At 43.2% G+C, this 15,999-nt stretch overlaps 1 long non-coding RNA gene across 1 annotated transcript in view; it reads left to right on the forward strand.

The window, feature by feature from the left end:
* The window catches only part of LOC139278315 (uncharacterized), a 336,524-nt gene extending 320,820 nt beyond the window's left edge, over positions 1 to 15,704 (forward strand). Inside the window, exon 3 of the long non-coding RNA XR_011596244.1 lies at positions 15,634 to 15,704. This is a non-coding gene — a long non-coding RNA (uncharacterized lncRNA). The remainder of the gene's footprint in view (positions 1 to 15,633) is intronic.
* The last annotated feature ends 295 nt before the right edge of the window (positions 15,705 to 15,999 follow it).

Genomic DNA, 15,999 nt, shown 5'->3' on the forward strand with positions numbered 1-15,999 from the left:
TGAGTGATTTCTATTTGAAACATTAGCCTATCCTGTACGATCATATATTAAGAATATACCTGCTGTGTATTCTTAATATTTTTGGTTTTAAGAGGTGAAAAGTGCTCAATAAAGTACAAAGATTATCTTAGACAGTTGTCAAAAAGCACAATCTGTTCACACATTCTTAAGCATATTAACTGTCTTTTTGAAATAGTAACTCCTTATCTGAACACTTGTCCTTAGCCATTGCTACCTCTGCCAAAATTAGAGCTGTAAACGTACGTCCAGTGATACAGTGCACTTGTGTGCTGATATTTTGCCATGGATAGTAGGGTTCAAATTTGGTCTATTGGTCCAAATTCACAGTTCTTCACACAGCAGTACGGATCTCAGCCAGACCATCTGACAAGGTGCTTTTCCAAAGAAGGGGAATAAAATCAGCAAGGGATTTATCCTTCTTGGTTCATGCACACTTTGTACTTAGTAATGGCATAGCAGTGGCATTGCGCACCTACCCGATTTGAGAAAGGTGCATGACACAAGAACCCTAAACAGGGCGAAAAACTGTTTTATATTTTTATACCAATGGTTGGATTGAATTGATAACAAATGTGACAAAGGGCTGGATTTTACCAATCTTGGCGAGTCCTGACCCCACAGCTGTGTCGATCTGGGCCTGCGAGGTTCCTGGCCAATTAAAAGGAAACGGGTCTGATGACATCATCTGATGACACGTCATCAGCCAGTTTCCTTAAAGGGACCATGTTCACATACATTTTGACAGTACTGCTATCAGTGTTCTGCAGCATTGAGGTGCTGCAAACACTGACGAGCATTGCACAAAGGTGCACGGCTGCACCCAGGCTCTCCCATGACTCCCTCCAGAAGTTTATGGAGGGAGTCACATTACGCAGGGAGGTTTTCTTCCCTTCCAATGGGCGGAAGATATTTCCCCAGGACACAAACGCAGCCTGGTTGCACATTGTACAGAAGGGCATAAGTAGGGATGTCGTCAGGAGGGCTTGGCTGCAGTGGCACAAACCTTTCGATGTTCCCAGTAGATCATGAAATGTTACTGCAAAGCCAAACTCAACCTCATCCTGCTGTGCCACTCATCACATCCCCATCACTCTGCCTTTCCTGCACATCATTACTCACACCAACTTACCTTGCACCTCCACCCATCCCTCTCCCTCTATCTACTTTAACACATCCCCAAGTCACTAGCAACCCCTCACAGTTGCTCTTATCCTTGTCCAATCATACTAACTAATAGCACAGAAGGGTATAGACACTTGGGTGTTATCGCTAATGCTGGTGTAAAGTTTTTGCTAATGTGTTATCAAACATTGAAATCTTTATTTTCAACACTTTGCCTTCTTGTACTGATCTGTGTGCACCTTTGGAAGTAGCTGAGTGAGTTGCAGTGAATGGTGAGACATAGCGGTACCCACCTTCCACCCCCGTCCCCCCCAATGGTGATGAGTGTGAAAGAAATGGCTTGGGCATTGTAGGGATGCTTTATGATGTTGGTGTGGGGTGATGCCAACCCGGCGCATCATGCGGCAGCCAGGGTGTACATCGCCAAGTGAAGTAAATCTGGCCATGGTGAGGCTATCCCTGGCGTCGCGGGCAGCAATATGGTCGGGTGCTGATGCCCTGTATCCTGTGCAGCACCAGGTGATTGCGGAGAAGGTTGGTGTTGTTGTTGGTGATGCTGGTGAACCTAGTGATGTTGATGTTGGGGCTGATCGAGGTGAGATTCTTAAGACCAAGGTGAGATTTTTTTCAAGGGTGCAGATGGGATGGGTAGCAGCTGAAGTTGAGATGACAGAAGCGATCTGTCAATGGTGAGATAGGTTGCTCCAAGGAGGTGACACTGGATAGAGTTCACTGCAAACACTTCAAATGTCCATAAAGCTGAAAAGTGTTTTCCAAATCCTGAAGGCTCCAGCTTCTTTGATTGTGAAATGGTAGCTTTTATACCATATTTGTAGCTGTCAACCAGTCAAACCAATCCAGAGATGTTGAGAATCCAACACACTTACCTGCCGTGATCCCCGAGAGATGGAAACCTCGTAAAAAAAACTTGGTAAACTGGTTAGGACATTGTAAAACGTTGCTTAAATAGCTTTAAGCAGCTTCTTAACTATGTCACTTGCCTGACTCTCCACTTAGTGCCGGGTCTGCAAACCGCAGGAAGAGCTGGCACTTGAAAAATTCACAAGGAGGCGGGTTCAGATTGGACTTCCACCCCGCTATCAATCACGGCCATTTTGATAGCAGGCCTGCATCCAAACTTAGACTCTCAGGGCTGGTAAGATTCCAGCCAAAGTATTTAGACCACTTTGATACTGAGTTCACAGTTGTATAAATATCAAAAGAAAAGAGAGAACCATTTGTTTCTTATTCTATTTCGTGGTTTGTTGAGGCATGTTTCATTTATTACTCAGTTTTGAATTATTTTTACTCAAAATATATATATATATGCAATGTAGCAGGTGGGGGACGTGGAAGTAATCCTGTTTTTAAAAAAAATGATATCCAACAGGTCTAGTGATGAGAACTATGGAATAAAGATTCCATTGTAATCTTTTCTTATGAGCTCTGCAGCTTTTCACATCTGTTGGAAAATGATTTAGTGACTATTTTGGATTAACTTGGCCTATGGGAATGTTTTGTTATTTAGTAACAGCTTATTTGCACAGATTCACATGGGGTGTGTTTCAAAATTTGACAGGAATGTAATGTTAAAAATGTTCTGGTGTCCAGTATGGAATTGATCAGCCAGACAAAATATCATTTTGTATTGAAATCTTTTGGCAGAAATATGCAGTGTGGAAATGGAGCATGAATTTTCAGGATCTGACTTTTGGGTGAGAAGCACAGATGTGTGTGAACTACAATAGTTGCATAGGGTAATCAGTACTACCACATCATGAATTGCAGTGCTTTATCAAAAAGAATACATTGAAACATTTGTGTAAACATCATACATTTTGCATGTACCATAATCTTTAAATCAGCGGGTCAAAATATTTAAGAGATTGTTGCCATGTGACGGATTAGATGTGTAAGTTTGAACAAATCCTCTTCGCTGCTCCATTTCCCATCACCGCAAACATTGGCCTGTTGCAACCAGATTCAAACATATTGAAAGCATGTTTGCAAGAGCCATCATTGTCATTAGATCACACCTGTCCTCTGAGGGCTGACATGTACAAAAATTTTAAAACAAGTCTAAGTTAGTTTCTGATGTTTTAGTCTTTTTCCCCAATACAGATTAACTTTGTAGAATTCTTGAGCTGTGTGTTTCTGGCAGCTAGCCAATTAAATTTTGAAACGGAGTAATACAGCAGTATCATGAGAATAGTTCAGTACATATGCTAAATAAATAATTCAAGGCATCAGTGTAAACAACACACTCCGTTGCAGTGCAAAGATGTGTAAGAACCTGAGACTGTTTAGTTGAAAATATGATGAAATTAACAGATTTACAACTGTATTTTGTTCAGTGATTGCAATTTTACATTGTATTTTAACATATAAACTGGACAACCTAAAACAGAAAGTTGGAAATTCATTAGATTACATTCACAATGTCCAGAAAAACAAAATGATCCTGGCTCTGAAAGGAGTCCATCAGAGCTCGACTGACTAGTGCACAGAAACTGAACAGGAGGAATAAAAATATTAATTAAAATAAATTTCTGTCACCTTATGAACTTTTCCACCTTCAGCAGCTGCTGCAGAGTATGTCCCGAATTATGTATCTTATCTGAAGATTTCCCAAACCTACTTTTCCTAAAAATGAATGTTTTAGGATGATTAAGAAAGGGAAGATAGACTATGAAAGTAAACTAGCACAAAATATAAAACCAGATAGCAAGAGTTTCTATAGGTATATAAAAAGGAAAAGAGTGGCTAAAGTAAATGTTGGTCCCTTAGTGGATGAGATCGGGGAATTAGTAATGGGGAACATGGAGATGGCAGAAACTCTGAACAAATATTTTGCATCAGTCTTTACGGTAGAGGACACTAACAATATTCTAACAGTGGATAGTCAAGGGGCTATGGGGGGGAGGAACTTAACACAATCACAATCACTAAGGAGGTGGCACTCAGTAAGATAATGGGACTAAAAGCAGATACATCTCCTGGACCTGATGGCTTGCATCCTAGGGTCTTAAGAGAAGTAGCGGCAGGGATTGTGGATGCATTGGTTGTAATTTACCAAATTCCCTGGATTCTGGTCCCAGCAGATTGGAAAACCACAAATGTAACACCCCTATTTAAAAAAGGAGGCAGACAAAAAGCAGGAAACTATAGATCAGTTAGCCTAACATCTGTGGTTAGGAAAATGTTGGAGTCCATTATTAAAGAAGCAGGAGCAAGACATTTGGAAAAGCAAAATTTGGTCAGGCAGAGTCAGCATGGATTTATGAAGGGGCAGTCATGTTTGATAAATTTGCTGGAGTTCTTTGAGGATGTAACAAACAGGGTGGATAAAGGAGAACCAGTGGATGTGGTGTATTTGGACTTCCAGAAGGCATTTAACAAGGTACCACATAAAAGGTTACTGCACAAGATAAAAGTTCACAGGGTTGGGGGTAATATATTAGCATGGATAGAGGATTGGCTAACTAACAGAGAACAGAGAGTCGGGATAAATGGTTCATTCTCTGATTGGCAACCAGTAACTAGTGGGGTGCTGCAGGGATCAGTACTGGGTCCCCAACTATTTACAATCTATATTAACAACTCGGAAGAAAGGACTGAGTGTAACATAGCCAAGTTTGCTGACAATACAAAGATGGGAGGAAAGCAATGTGTGAGGAGAACACAAAAAATCTGCAAAAGGACATAGACAGGCTAAGTGAGTGGACAAAAATTTGGCAGATAGAGTATAATGTTGGAAAGTGTGAGGTCATGAACTTTGGCAGAAAAAAAAATCAAAGAGCAAGTTATTATTTAAATGAAGAAAGATTGCAAAGTGCCGCAGTACAGCGGGAGCTGGGGGTACTTGTGCATGAAACACAAAAGGATAGTATGCAGGTACAGCAAGTGATCAGGAAGGCCAATAGTATCTTGTTTTTTGTTGCAAAGGGGATGGAGTATAAAAGCAGGGAAGTCTTGCTACAGCTATACAAGGTATTGGTGAGGCCACATCTGAAATACTGCGTGCAGTTTTGGTTTCCATATTTACGAAAGGATATACTTGCTTTGGAGGCAGTTGAGAGAAGGTTCACTAGGTTGATTCCGGGGGTGAGGGTATTGACTTATGAGGAAAGGTTGAGTAGGCTGGGCCTCTACTCATTGGAGTTCAGAAGAATGAGAGGTGATCTTATCGAAACATATAAGATTATGAGGGGGCTTGACAAGGTGGATGCAGAGAGGATGTTTCCACTGATGGGGGAGACTAGAACTAGAGGGCATGATCTTAGAATAAGGGGCCACCCATTTAAAACAGAGATGAGGAGGAATTTCTTCTCTCAGAGGGTTGTAAATTTGTGGAATTTTCTGCCTCTGAGAGCTGTGGAAGCTGGGACATTGAATACATTTGAGACAGAAATAGACAGTTTCTTGAGTGATAAGGGATTATGGGGAGCGGGCAGGGAAGTGGAGCTGAGTCCATGATCAGATCAGCCATGATCTTATTGAATGGCGGAGCAGGCTCGAGGGGCCGTATGGCCTACTCCTGCTCCTATTTCTTATGTTCTTATGTTCTTATTAAACCAACAAATCAAATAATAAGGCAGAATAAGCAGACTATGGCAGAAATAAAAGTTGCCAATACCTGTGGTTGATCTCGAAATGGTTTACAGCATGAAATACTCACCAATAAGATTAACATTTGACTTTTTTGTTTGGAGCAATTTTTTCCTATGAAATGTTAATAAATTATGCAGAAGTCTGTTCTGCTAAGTGGAAAGTTAACTTTTCCTGTTGTGCCAGGCTGTTAGAACTGCCAAAATATTTATTTTTTGACATAGTTTGGTGCACATTTCTTCCTTAATTTGTAATACCTTCCTTGCTGTGAATGCTTGAGCATAGTTTGAATGTGGGATCTTAGCAATATGATCCATTGAAATATTGGTGCTTCATCATCAGGAAGATTGGAGCAGGAATGAAATGGTTGTATATAATTCTATTCAACTCTTTTTAACCTGGGAAAATAGGATTGCATGCATATTAGTTATTGCGGTTTGTGGGGTGGGGGGGCGGGGGGAGATGGGAAGAGAGCCAAAACTAGTATCTGGGTAGTGAGTGATTCAGATGAGTGACAGCAGATTTAGAGGGTGGAAGAGGGAAAATAAAACTTTACTGCTTTTATATTTTCACATAAATTGGAGTTGACTGTTTCTTAATTATAATGGAACTGATTTATGAACTCAGCAAGTAGATTTTTGGCACAACATAAATATCTTTTTGGGTCAATTTTTCAATACTGATTGTAATTTTGCTTCTAAATTGGTTCAGATGCTTAGCCCTAATATCATCACATGCAGATGTGTCAGATTAATGTTCCACGAGATACTAGAAAATAATTTGAATGTAATTTATATAGTTTTATAGTCACATATAAGAAGCAATTTGAGAACTCCTCTACAAATCTATTGGTGATCTACACCATAATTATAATTTTCACAAACCAGGGCATTTACAATTTAAATATGGCTGAGTTAGAGAAGAAGAGCCAGGACAAAACTAGACAGGTCCATTACTCTATATCCACTCTTGACATGCTGGACAATATGGCACCACAGTAAGAGTTGAATTTTCACTTAATTTGTCTTTTCTTACTGGACATCCTCTCCACTGGTGTGATATTTGCCAGCAAATAGTAATGCTTGCTCCTGACTTCTGACTGCAGTCAACATTCCAACTCATAATTTAAACTTGGGGGCAGACCAGTAAATTAGATACATAGGCTGGAATCTTCCCAGCCCTACGAGTGTGGGTTTGGAGGAAAGAAAACACAGCTATAAATACTGGGCAAACCGGGTTTCGTTTCAAGAGAGACTCCTAGTTTTAGTCTTCTAAATTACGGAATGGAGTTTGTATGTCTTCAAAATGTTGTACCTAGTCTGCCTTGAGTTTTGCCTCTCCATCCTTTACTAGGTTCTTGAATTTTATGGCAATCAGCCTGTACAGAATCTCACCCAAGTGCTCTCGTATAATCGACCACGTGATCTTGTTATCACTTTGAGCAGTCGCTCCATTGCACGACAAGCCATATCATGGAAGCCAATCATATTTGACTGCATACCAACAGTTTTGTAGAACTGGCAAAAGTGGTGGTCAGGAGTGTATCCATTCTGGTACCTTTATCAAATTTGCCTCCTCCAAAGTTATTTTGTTGGTCTCCGTCAGAGATGCTTTTCCAACAAGCTGAACAATTTCCACCAGGTCCTCCACTTCCTGTAGGATCTCTTTAGCTTTGGACTTATGATCCCGATTGACAGCGGGGCAAAACCCGCTCTGAACCCACATCCGTGTAAGTTTCTCAACTTTCTCCCTGTGTATCACAGACCCGACATCAAGCGGCTGGCCAGTTAATTAAGGTAGTTAACAGGTAGTTGAATGCTACTTAAGAGGGTTAAAAACAGATACTTACAATTTTACCAGCCTTTTGACGAGTTTGCTGGCCCATGGGGAACACTCCAGGTAAGTGGAGTCAGGTTCTGCATGACTCCCATTACTTTGGCTAATTGACTGCTGCAAAAGTGGTATAAAAGCTACCATTTCACAGCTGTTCACTTTCCAATATCGGAAGCTGAAGCCTTTGGGATTTGGAAGAAATTTTTGAGCTGTATGCAGTTTGGAAGTGTTTGCAGTGAACTCTCTATTCACTGTCACCTCCTTGGAGCAACCTCTCCCACCACTGAGTGATCGCTTCTGTCATCTCAACCTCACCTGCCATCTATTCCAGCAGCATCACTGCCCTTGAAAATAATCTCACCTTGGTCCTCAGAATCCCACCACCATCAGCCCCAACACCAACATCACTAAACACACCAGCACCAAGAACAACAACACCAACCCCTTCTCCACAATCAACTGATGCTGCACAGGACATCAGCTCCTGACCACAATGCTGCCAGGGATGGCCTCAGCATGGCCACATTTACTTCACTTGACACTGTGCACCCTGCCTACCACATGATGCGCCAGGTTGGCACCACCCCACACCAGCTACATAAAACATCTCTGTAATGCCCAAGCCATTTCTTTTACACTCATCACCATTGTGGGGGATACAGTTATGTCCCACCATTCACTACAACTCACTAAGCCACTTCCAAAGTTGCACACAAATCTGTCCAAGAATGCAAAGTGTTAAAAATAAAGATTTCAATATTTGACAACGCATCAACATAAACTTTACATGAACTTTGACTTAAGAACCCAAGTGCCTATCCTTGTGTGTTAGTTGGTATGATTGGACAAGGACGAGGGTGAGTGCAAGGGGCAGCTACTGAGATGGGGAAGTGATAATGTAGATAGAGAGAGAGGGATGAGTGGAGGTGCAAGGTAAGTTGGTGTGAGTAAGGATGTCCAGGTGTAGAGTAGGGAAGGCAGAGTGATGGGGATGTGATGAATGGCACATTGGAAGGGAAGAGAACTGTAGTGTATGGAGAAAGAGTCAGACTGAACACTGTGAACTCAAAGTAAAGTGTGACCTTTGTCTTTTATTGCAGGTCTCCAGAGTGCCTCTCCAACCTGTGAAGCCTTCTTAAATACCTGTGCTCCCAAGGGATTATGGGATCCCTTGGGACTCTGGTGAATGAGCCCTCTGGTGGCTGTACACAGTAAATACAAGTCCACATATATAACAACATCCCCCCCAAAGTCAATAGTGTAAATATTTAAATTGTGAGTCATTCTGGGGCCCTTCTTGCCCTGGTTGATCGTCTCGGTGTGAAAGCTGGTGTTGTTGAATCATTTGTTGGGCCCTCGCTGGGCTGCTGTGCAGCTGGCCTTGCTGGGCTGCCTGGTGTGTTGGGCCCTGCAGGGCTGCTGTGGATGCTTCATGGTCAACTGTGGTGTCGGTTGCCACTGGTGTGTGTGTTCGGAGATCAAAAAAGGTAGGGTCCAAGGTGGGTTGCTCAGGGTGGTCCGTGAATCTGAGTTTGATTTGGTCCAAGTGTTTCCGGTGAATGAGTCCATTTGAAAGTTTGACCTGAAACACCCTGCTCCCCTCTTTGGCCACGACAGTGCTGGGAAGCCACTTGGGACCTTGTCCATACTTTAAAACAAATACAGGATCATTGACTTCAATCTCACGTGACACATTTGCGCTGTCATGGTATGCAATTTGTTGAAGCCACCTGCTCTCTACCTGTTCATGTAGATCAGGGTGAACTAACGAGAGCCTTGTCTTAAGTGCTCTTTTCATGAGCAGTTCAGCAGATGAGTGGGGTCTCGTGCGATACCTAAGCAGGACTCGGGATAGGCGAGTCTGCAGTGAGCCTTCAGTTACCCTCTTCAAGTCTTGCTTGATAGTTTGCACTGCTCTCTCTGCCTGACCATTGGACGCTGGTTTAAACGGGGCAGATGTGACATGTTTGATCCCATTACGAGTCATGAATTCTTTGAACGCAGCACTGGTAAAACATGGCCCATTGTCGCTCACCAGAACATCGGGTAAGCCGTGAGTGGCAAACATGGCCCGCAGGCTTTCAGTGGTGGCAGTGGACGTACGAGCCAACATTATCTCACATTCAATCCACTTGGAGTACGCGTCTACAACCACAAGGAACATTTTACCCAAGAACGGGCCTGCATAGTCGACATGCATCCTAGACCACGGTTTGGAGGGCCAAGACCATATCTGGCTATCGCTTTCATCATTACGATGCCTGGGTGGGTACTGTGGAAGTCATTGATGAAGGTGTCTCTGCCCTTCTTGGGGACCACTACTCGATTGGCCTACAGAAGGCAGTCTGCCTGTATAGACATTTCATCTTTGCACCGCTGGAATGGCTTTATCTCTTCCTGCATTTCCACTGGGACACTGGATCAGCTCCCTTGAAGCACACAGCTTTTGACTAGAGATAATAAGGGGTCCTCACTTGTCCAGGTTTTGATCTGCCGGGCAGTGACGGGTGATTGCTCACTCTCAAATGCTTCCATACCATTTGATCTGCGAGCTGCGCCATTTCCACCCCCGTGGTGGCAATGGCAGCCTACTGAGAGCATCGGCGCAGTTTTCTGTGCCTGGCCTGTGGCGGATGGCGTAGTTGTATGCGGACAACGTGAGCGCCCATCTCCGGATGCGGGCCGATGCATTGGTATTTATCTCTTTACTCTCGGAAAACAGGGATATAAGTGGCTTTATAGTCAGCTTCCAATGTGAATTTTAGCCCAAACAGGTATTGATGCATTTTCTTTACCCCATAGACACATGCTAACGCTTCTTTCTCAATCATGCTGTAGGCTCTCTCGGCCTTAGACAGACTCCTGGATGCATAAGCAACCGGTTGCAGTTTCCCGAAATCATTAGCTTGTTGCAATACACACCCGACGCCATATGACGACGCATCACATGCTAGTACCAAACGCTTACATGGATCATACAACACAAGCAATTTGTTTGAGCATAACAATTTTCTCACTTTTACAAAGGCATTTTCTTGGCTTTTGCCCCAAACCCATTCGCCCCCTTTTCATAGTAAGAAAAGCAGTGGTTTTAGCAGCGTGCTGAGACCCGGTAAAAAGTTACCAAAGTAGTTCAAGAGTCCCAGAAATGACCGCAGCTCCATCACGTTCTGTGACCTCGGTGCATTCTCGATTGTCTTCGTCTTCGCGTTGGTGGGCCTGATGCCTTCCACCGCAATCCTCCTTCCCAGGAACTCCACTTCAGGTGCCAGGAAAAAGCTCTTTGAGCGTTTTAACCTGAGCCCCACGTGGTTGAGTCGACTAAGAACCTCCTCCAGGTTTTGCAGATGCTCGACTGTGTTCCGACCTGTGACCAAGATGTCGTCCTGGAAGACCACAGTGTGTGGGACCGACTTCAGTAAACTTTCCAAGTTTCTCTGGAATATCGCCGCCGCTGATTGGATTCCAAACAGACATCTGTTATAAACAAAAAAGTCTCTGAGCATGTGCTCCAAATGTCCTTCAAGTTCGCAATGTTCTGCAAGGCGTCTTAGCTCAGCGACATAACTCGCCACTTCCTGGCTTTCAGATCTTTTGTAGGTGTAGAACCGGTACCTCACCATCAGAACGCTTTCCTTCGGGTTCAAGTGCTCTTGGACCAGTGTGCACAAATTGTCGTACGATTTCTCCATAGGTTTCGCTGGAGTGAGCAGATTCTTCATGAGGCCATACGTTGGTGCCCCACAGATGGTGAGGAGGATCGCCCTTCATTTGGCAGCGCTCTCTTCCCCATCTAGCTCGTTGGCCACGAAGTATTGGTCGAGTCGCTCCACAAAAGTTTCCCAATCATCTCCCTCCGAAAATTTCTCCAGGATGTCCACTGTTCTCTGCATCTTTGGGTTCGCTATCTGTATCTTGTCGCCAGTTGTAGTGTATGGAGAAAGAGTCAGACTGAACACTGTGAGCTCAAAGTAAAGTGTGGCCTTAGTCTTTTATTGCAGGTCTCCAGAGTGCCTCTCCAACCTGTGAAGCCTTCTTAAATACCTGTGCTCCCAAGGGATTATGGGATCCCTTGGGACTCCGGAGAATGAGCTCTCTGGTGGCTGTACAGAGTAAATACAAGTCCACATATATAACAAGAACCTTCCTGCGTGCTGTGACTCCGTCCATAAACATCTGGAGGTAGTGATGGGAGAGCCTGAGTGCACCCGTGCACCTCTATGCAGAGCTTGTCAGAATCTGCAGCAGCTCAGTGGTGTCGAACACCGATCGAAGAATTGTCAAAATTAATGTGGGCATGGTCCCTTTAAGGAAACCGGCTGATGACGCGTCATCAAATGATGTCATCAGACCCGCTTCCTGTTACTTGGCTGGGAACCTCGCAGGGTGGGGTTAACAAGCCCCATCTCGGGAAGATTGCTTCGAGAGGACGGGATTGAACCGAGAGCAGGTTTTCCACACACCAGTGATGCCGGCCGCCCCGGTCTCGCCACACATGGTGAAATCACAGCCATAGAGTGCAGGTTCCTGTGCATTTGTGGCCAGGAGCGCATGCAATCAGGGCGTAAAGCAAATATCTGGCGTAAAATAAAAGGAAACTCAAGTAAAATTGTGTTACTCACTGGCTTGCCTGTTGGTCGGTGGGAAATTATGTACTGATGCAAAGCATAATGTCAAGGATATAAAGATAAACCCAGCAAATAAACCCAGCAACTGCAGGCCAGTCAGTTTAATCTCGGTAATGGGGAAGCTTTTAGAAACCGTAATCAGGGACAAAATTAACAGTCACTTGGATAGGGTGAATTAATTAAGGAAAGCCAGCATGGATTTATTAAAGGCAAATCGTGTTTAATCAACTTGATCGAGTTTTTTGATGAGGTAACAGCGGGTTGATGACGCTAATCATCATCATCATCATCATAGGCGAGGATGACTTGCTTCCACATGAGTTCACAGATGTTTCAATGAAAAACCCAATGTTCCAGTCCTGAACTCCAGTTGAAGATGCCTGTGCGTGGATTTTTTTAACGCGTGGTGACCGTTGCACATCAGCCACCACACGGGCTTGACAGAGCTAGGTCTTTATCCAGTGGCAAGGGTTGACCAGGACGATTGTAGACCTGCTCTATCCTCATTCGCCACATCTCCGCCACGATCTCTTGCCGCGCCTCCACCACAAAAATTCACCGCACCTCCGCCACGATCCTTCATCGTTCCTCTGCCACAAAAACACTCACCGCACTTCCGCCACAATTTCCCGCCGCACTTCCGCACCAAACATTCGCCGAACCTCCGTCACGATCACCCATCAAATCTCAGCCACGATCCCTCATCGCTCCTCCGCCCCGATCTCTCATCGCAAGACCGCCACGACCTTCCCGCTCCTCTGCTTTATCAGGGCCCAGCCGATGCTTCTGGGTCCTAGGTCCTGATGATGTCACCCAGTCGCCCACCTCGAAGCCGTCGCATACTTGGAGCAGCTCGCGCTGGAAGCTGCAGTGGCATGCTCCAGCTCTTATACTCCCGACCTGCAGTGGTGTTCTCTCGCAAGTCGGGGTGGCTCATGAAGGTAATGTGGTTGACGTAGTGTACATGGACTTCCAAAAGGTGTTCGACAAAGTACCACATAATAGGCTTGCCAGCAAAATTGAATCCCATGGAATGAAAGGGACATTGGCAGCCTGGATACAGAATTGGCTAAGTGACAGGAAACAGAGAGTAGCGGTGAATGGTTGTTTTTCGGACTGGAGGAAGGTATATGGTGGTGTTCCCCAGGGGTCGGTTCTAGGACCCCTACATTTCTTGATATATATTAATGACTTGGACATGTGTGTACAGGGCACAATTTCAAAATTTGCAGATGACACAAAACTTGGAAGCATAGTGAACAGTGAGGAAGAGAGTTATAGACTTCAGGGAGACATCGGCTGGTGAAATGGGTAGACACACGGCAGATGAAATTTAATGCAGGAAAGTGTGAAGTGCTGCATTTTGGTAGAAAGAATGAGGAAAGGACATATGAACGAAATGGTACAATCCTAAAGGGGGTGCACGAACAGAGAGACCTATGGGTATGTGTGCATAAATTATTGAAGAGGGCAGGTTGAGAAAGTAGTTAAAAAGGTTTACGGGATCCTAGTCTTCATGAATAGCGGTATAGAGTATAAAAGTGTGCATATTATAATGAACCTGTATAAAACACTGATTTGGCCCCAACTGGAGTACTGTGTCCAATTCTAGGCACTGCACTTTAGGAAGGATGTGAAGGCCTTAGAGAAGGTGCGGAAAAGATTTACGAGAATGATTCCAGGAATGAGGGACTTCAGTTACATTGATAGACTGGAGAACTGGCGTTGTTCTCCTTGAAGCAGAGAAGATTGAGAGGAGATTTGATAGAGATGTTTAAAATCACGAGGGGTCTGCTAGATAGAGGGAAACTGTTCCCATTGGCAGAAGGGTCAAAAACCAGAAGACACAGATTTAAGGCGATTGGCAAAGAACCAAAGGCAACATAAGAAAAAACTTTTTTTACACAGCGAATGGTTAAGATCTGGAATGCATTGCCTGAAAGGGTGGTGGAGACAGAATCAATTATATCTTTCAAAAGGGAGTTGGACAAGTATCTGAAGGAGAAAACACTGCAGGGTTACGGGGAAAGGGCCTGGGAGTGGGACTAGCTGAGATTTGGCAAGGGCTCGACAGGCTGAATGGCCGACTTCCGTGTTGTAACCATTCTATGATTCTATCCTGATTTTTAAAATTTGCAAGATTAGCTTCTGTCAAATTAAAAAATCAAAGCATGATCAGAAGGAGTGGATTTGGCCGCAGGGTGATATGGTTGTCTACGGCTTGGAAAAGTGCAATTCACCTACATTTACAGTCATATTTTTGGCAAATCGAAAAATCTACAGTTAGATTTCATATGTACTCCAGTTAAGTGCTGGATAAGTATGTAAAAAGTGTGAAAATTCTCGTATTTTGAGAAATGTATCGATTTCCGTGAAATCAGAACTGTGTATGCATTTAAACTCATGGGCCTCGAAATTCGGGTCATTTGTGCGTCCCATTAGTGCCCCCGGGAGCACTGACGGGACGCAAACGACTTTGCGACCTGGTGCGGCGTCGCTAACGATGCCCGCTAAATTCGGCAGGAATTTAGCTGCAGCGGTATCCCGTAGCGTCCCAGAAAGAAAATGGAGCACTTCATTTTGCGCTCCACTTCCTTTCGGGGGCAGTAAACCCAATTTCTTGCGAGAGGCGAGACTTCTGCACCTGGCACAAATTCTCACGCCTCGCGAGTGTCGCGGTACCAAATCTTTCCCCGTTGGTGCCTTTGTTATATGGTTTCTTTATTTTGAAACCAAAACTAGGCTTTTTTTTGGCATAGCTTTCCTTTCTAGATACTTTCTTCGGGACATTGCACAATAGGATCCTGGCTGATTTTCAAAGCCAGCAGTTAAAATGTGTATTTGTTTTAAACACTTAAAGTTGTTTTATTAATAATTACTGAATTTGATTATGACTATCCTTAAAATCTTCTACGTCTGCATCGGCTGGGAATATGCAGAGTTGATGCATGGATTTTTAATGGGAAAAATTTTAAGTGTTTGTGTGACCTTTTTAGTATTTTTAATGTTATTAAATTAACTTTAAAAATAAAGCTTAGAAACTGTATAGAAAATGAGCAATTGATTTCAATCAATTGAATGCCTGATAGGCAAAGTGTTCTATTAAGGTTAGCAGATTAAATCAATTACCTATCTATAAATAACTGATTTTTTTTATTATCTTCGTATTTATCTAAATTTGTCAATGTAGATGATTTGACCAGTTTAGTGATGGAGATCACAATAACTGTTCCAGATTAGATTTAAACTGTGGTGTTTAAGCTCATAAGTATGAATGATTTATGTTACCCATGCTAATTATGGATAAAATAGACTTGTATTTAAATAGAAGCTATTTTATCATCAAAAAACAAAAATATTAATTTGGCAAATGACTAATTTACTGCATTGTTAAAAAAAAGCTTTATATTTTCTTTTTCAGCTTTTTAATTGTCAACAAATCTATTTTCATTGCTTGGGTATCCAGTAGGATTTACTGATCTGCATGGGAGAGGGCTGTCTGACTGATTTCCAGGGTGCACCATATGCACTCACTGCATAGGTAAGTAGTGTTACACTAGTGACTTGAAGAATTATTTATTGGATGCTAAATCTTTTAGTGCTGATGATTATGAACATACTCCTTGCTGTGTGTGTGTGATGCAATCACTAAAGTCCCAAGTTTGTTGTACCATTATTACATAATAATGTAATTATTACAAGTGCTCTGTTGGGAACAGATTCTAAGCTTGTTGTTCAAATTTGTGTGAAAAATTGCTTTGTTAAATACCATATCACCTTTCTTAAA

This window comes from Pristiophorus japonicus, chromosome 13 (genome assembly GCF_044704955.1).
Source record: "Pristiophorus japonicus isolate sPriJap1 chromosome 13, sPriJap1.hap1, whole genome shotgun sequence".
NCBI lineage: Eukaryota > Metazoa > Chordata > Chondrichthyes > Pristiophoridae > Pristiophorus > Pristiophorus japonicus.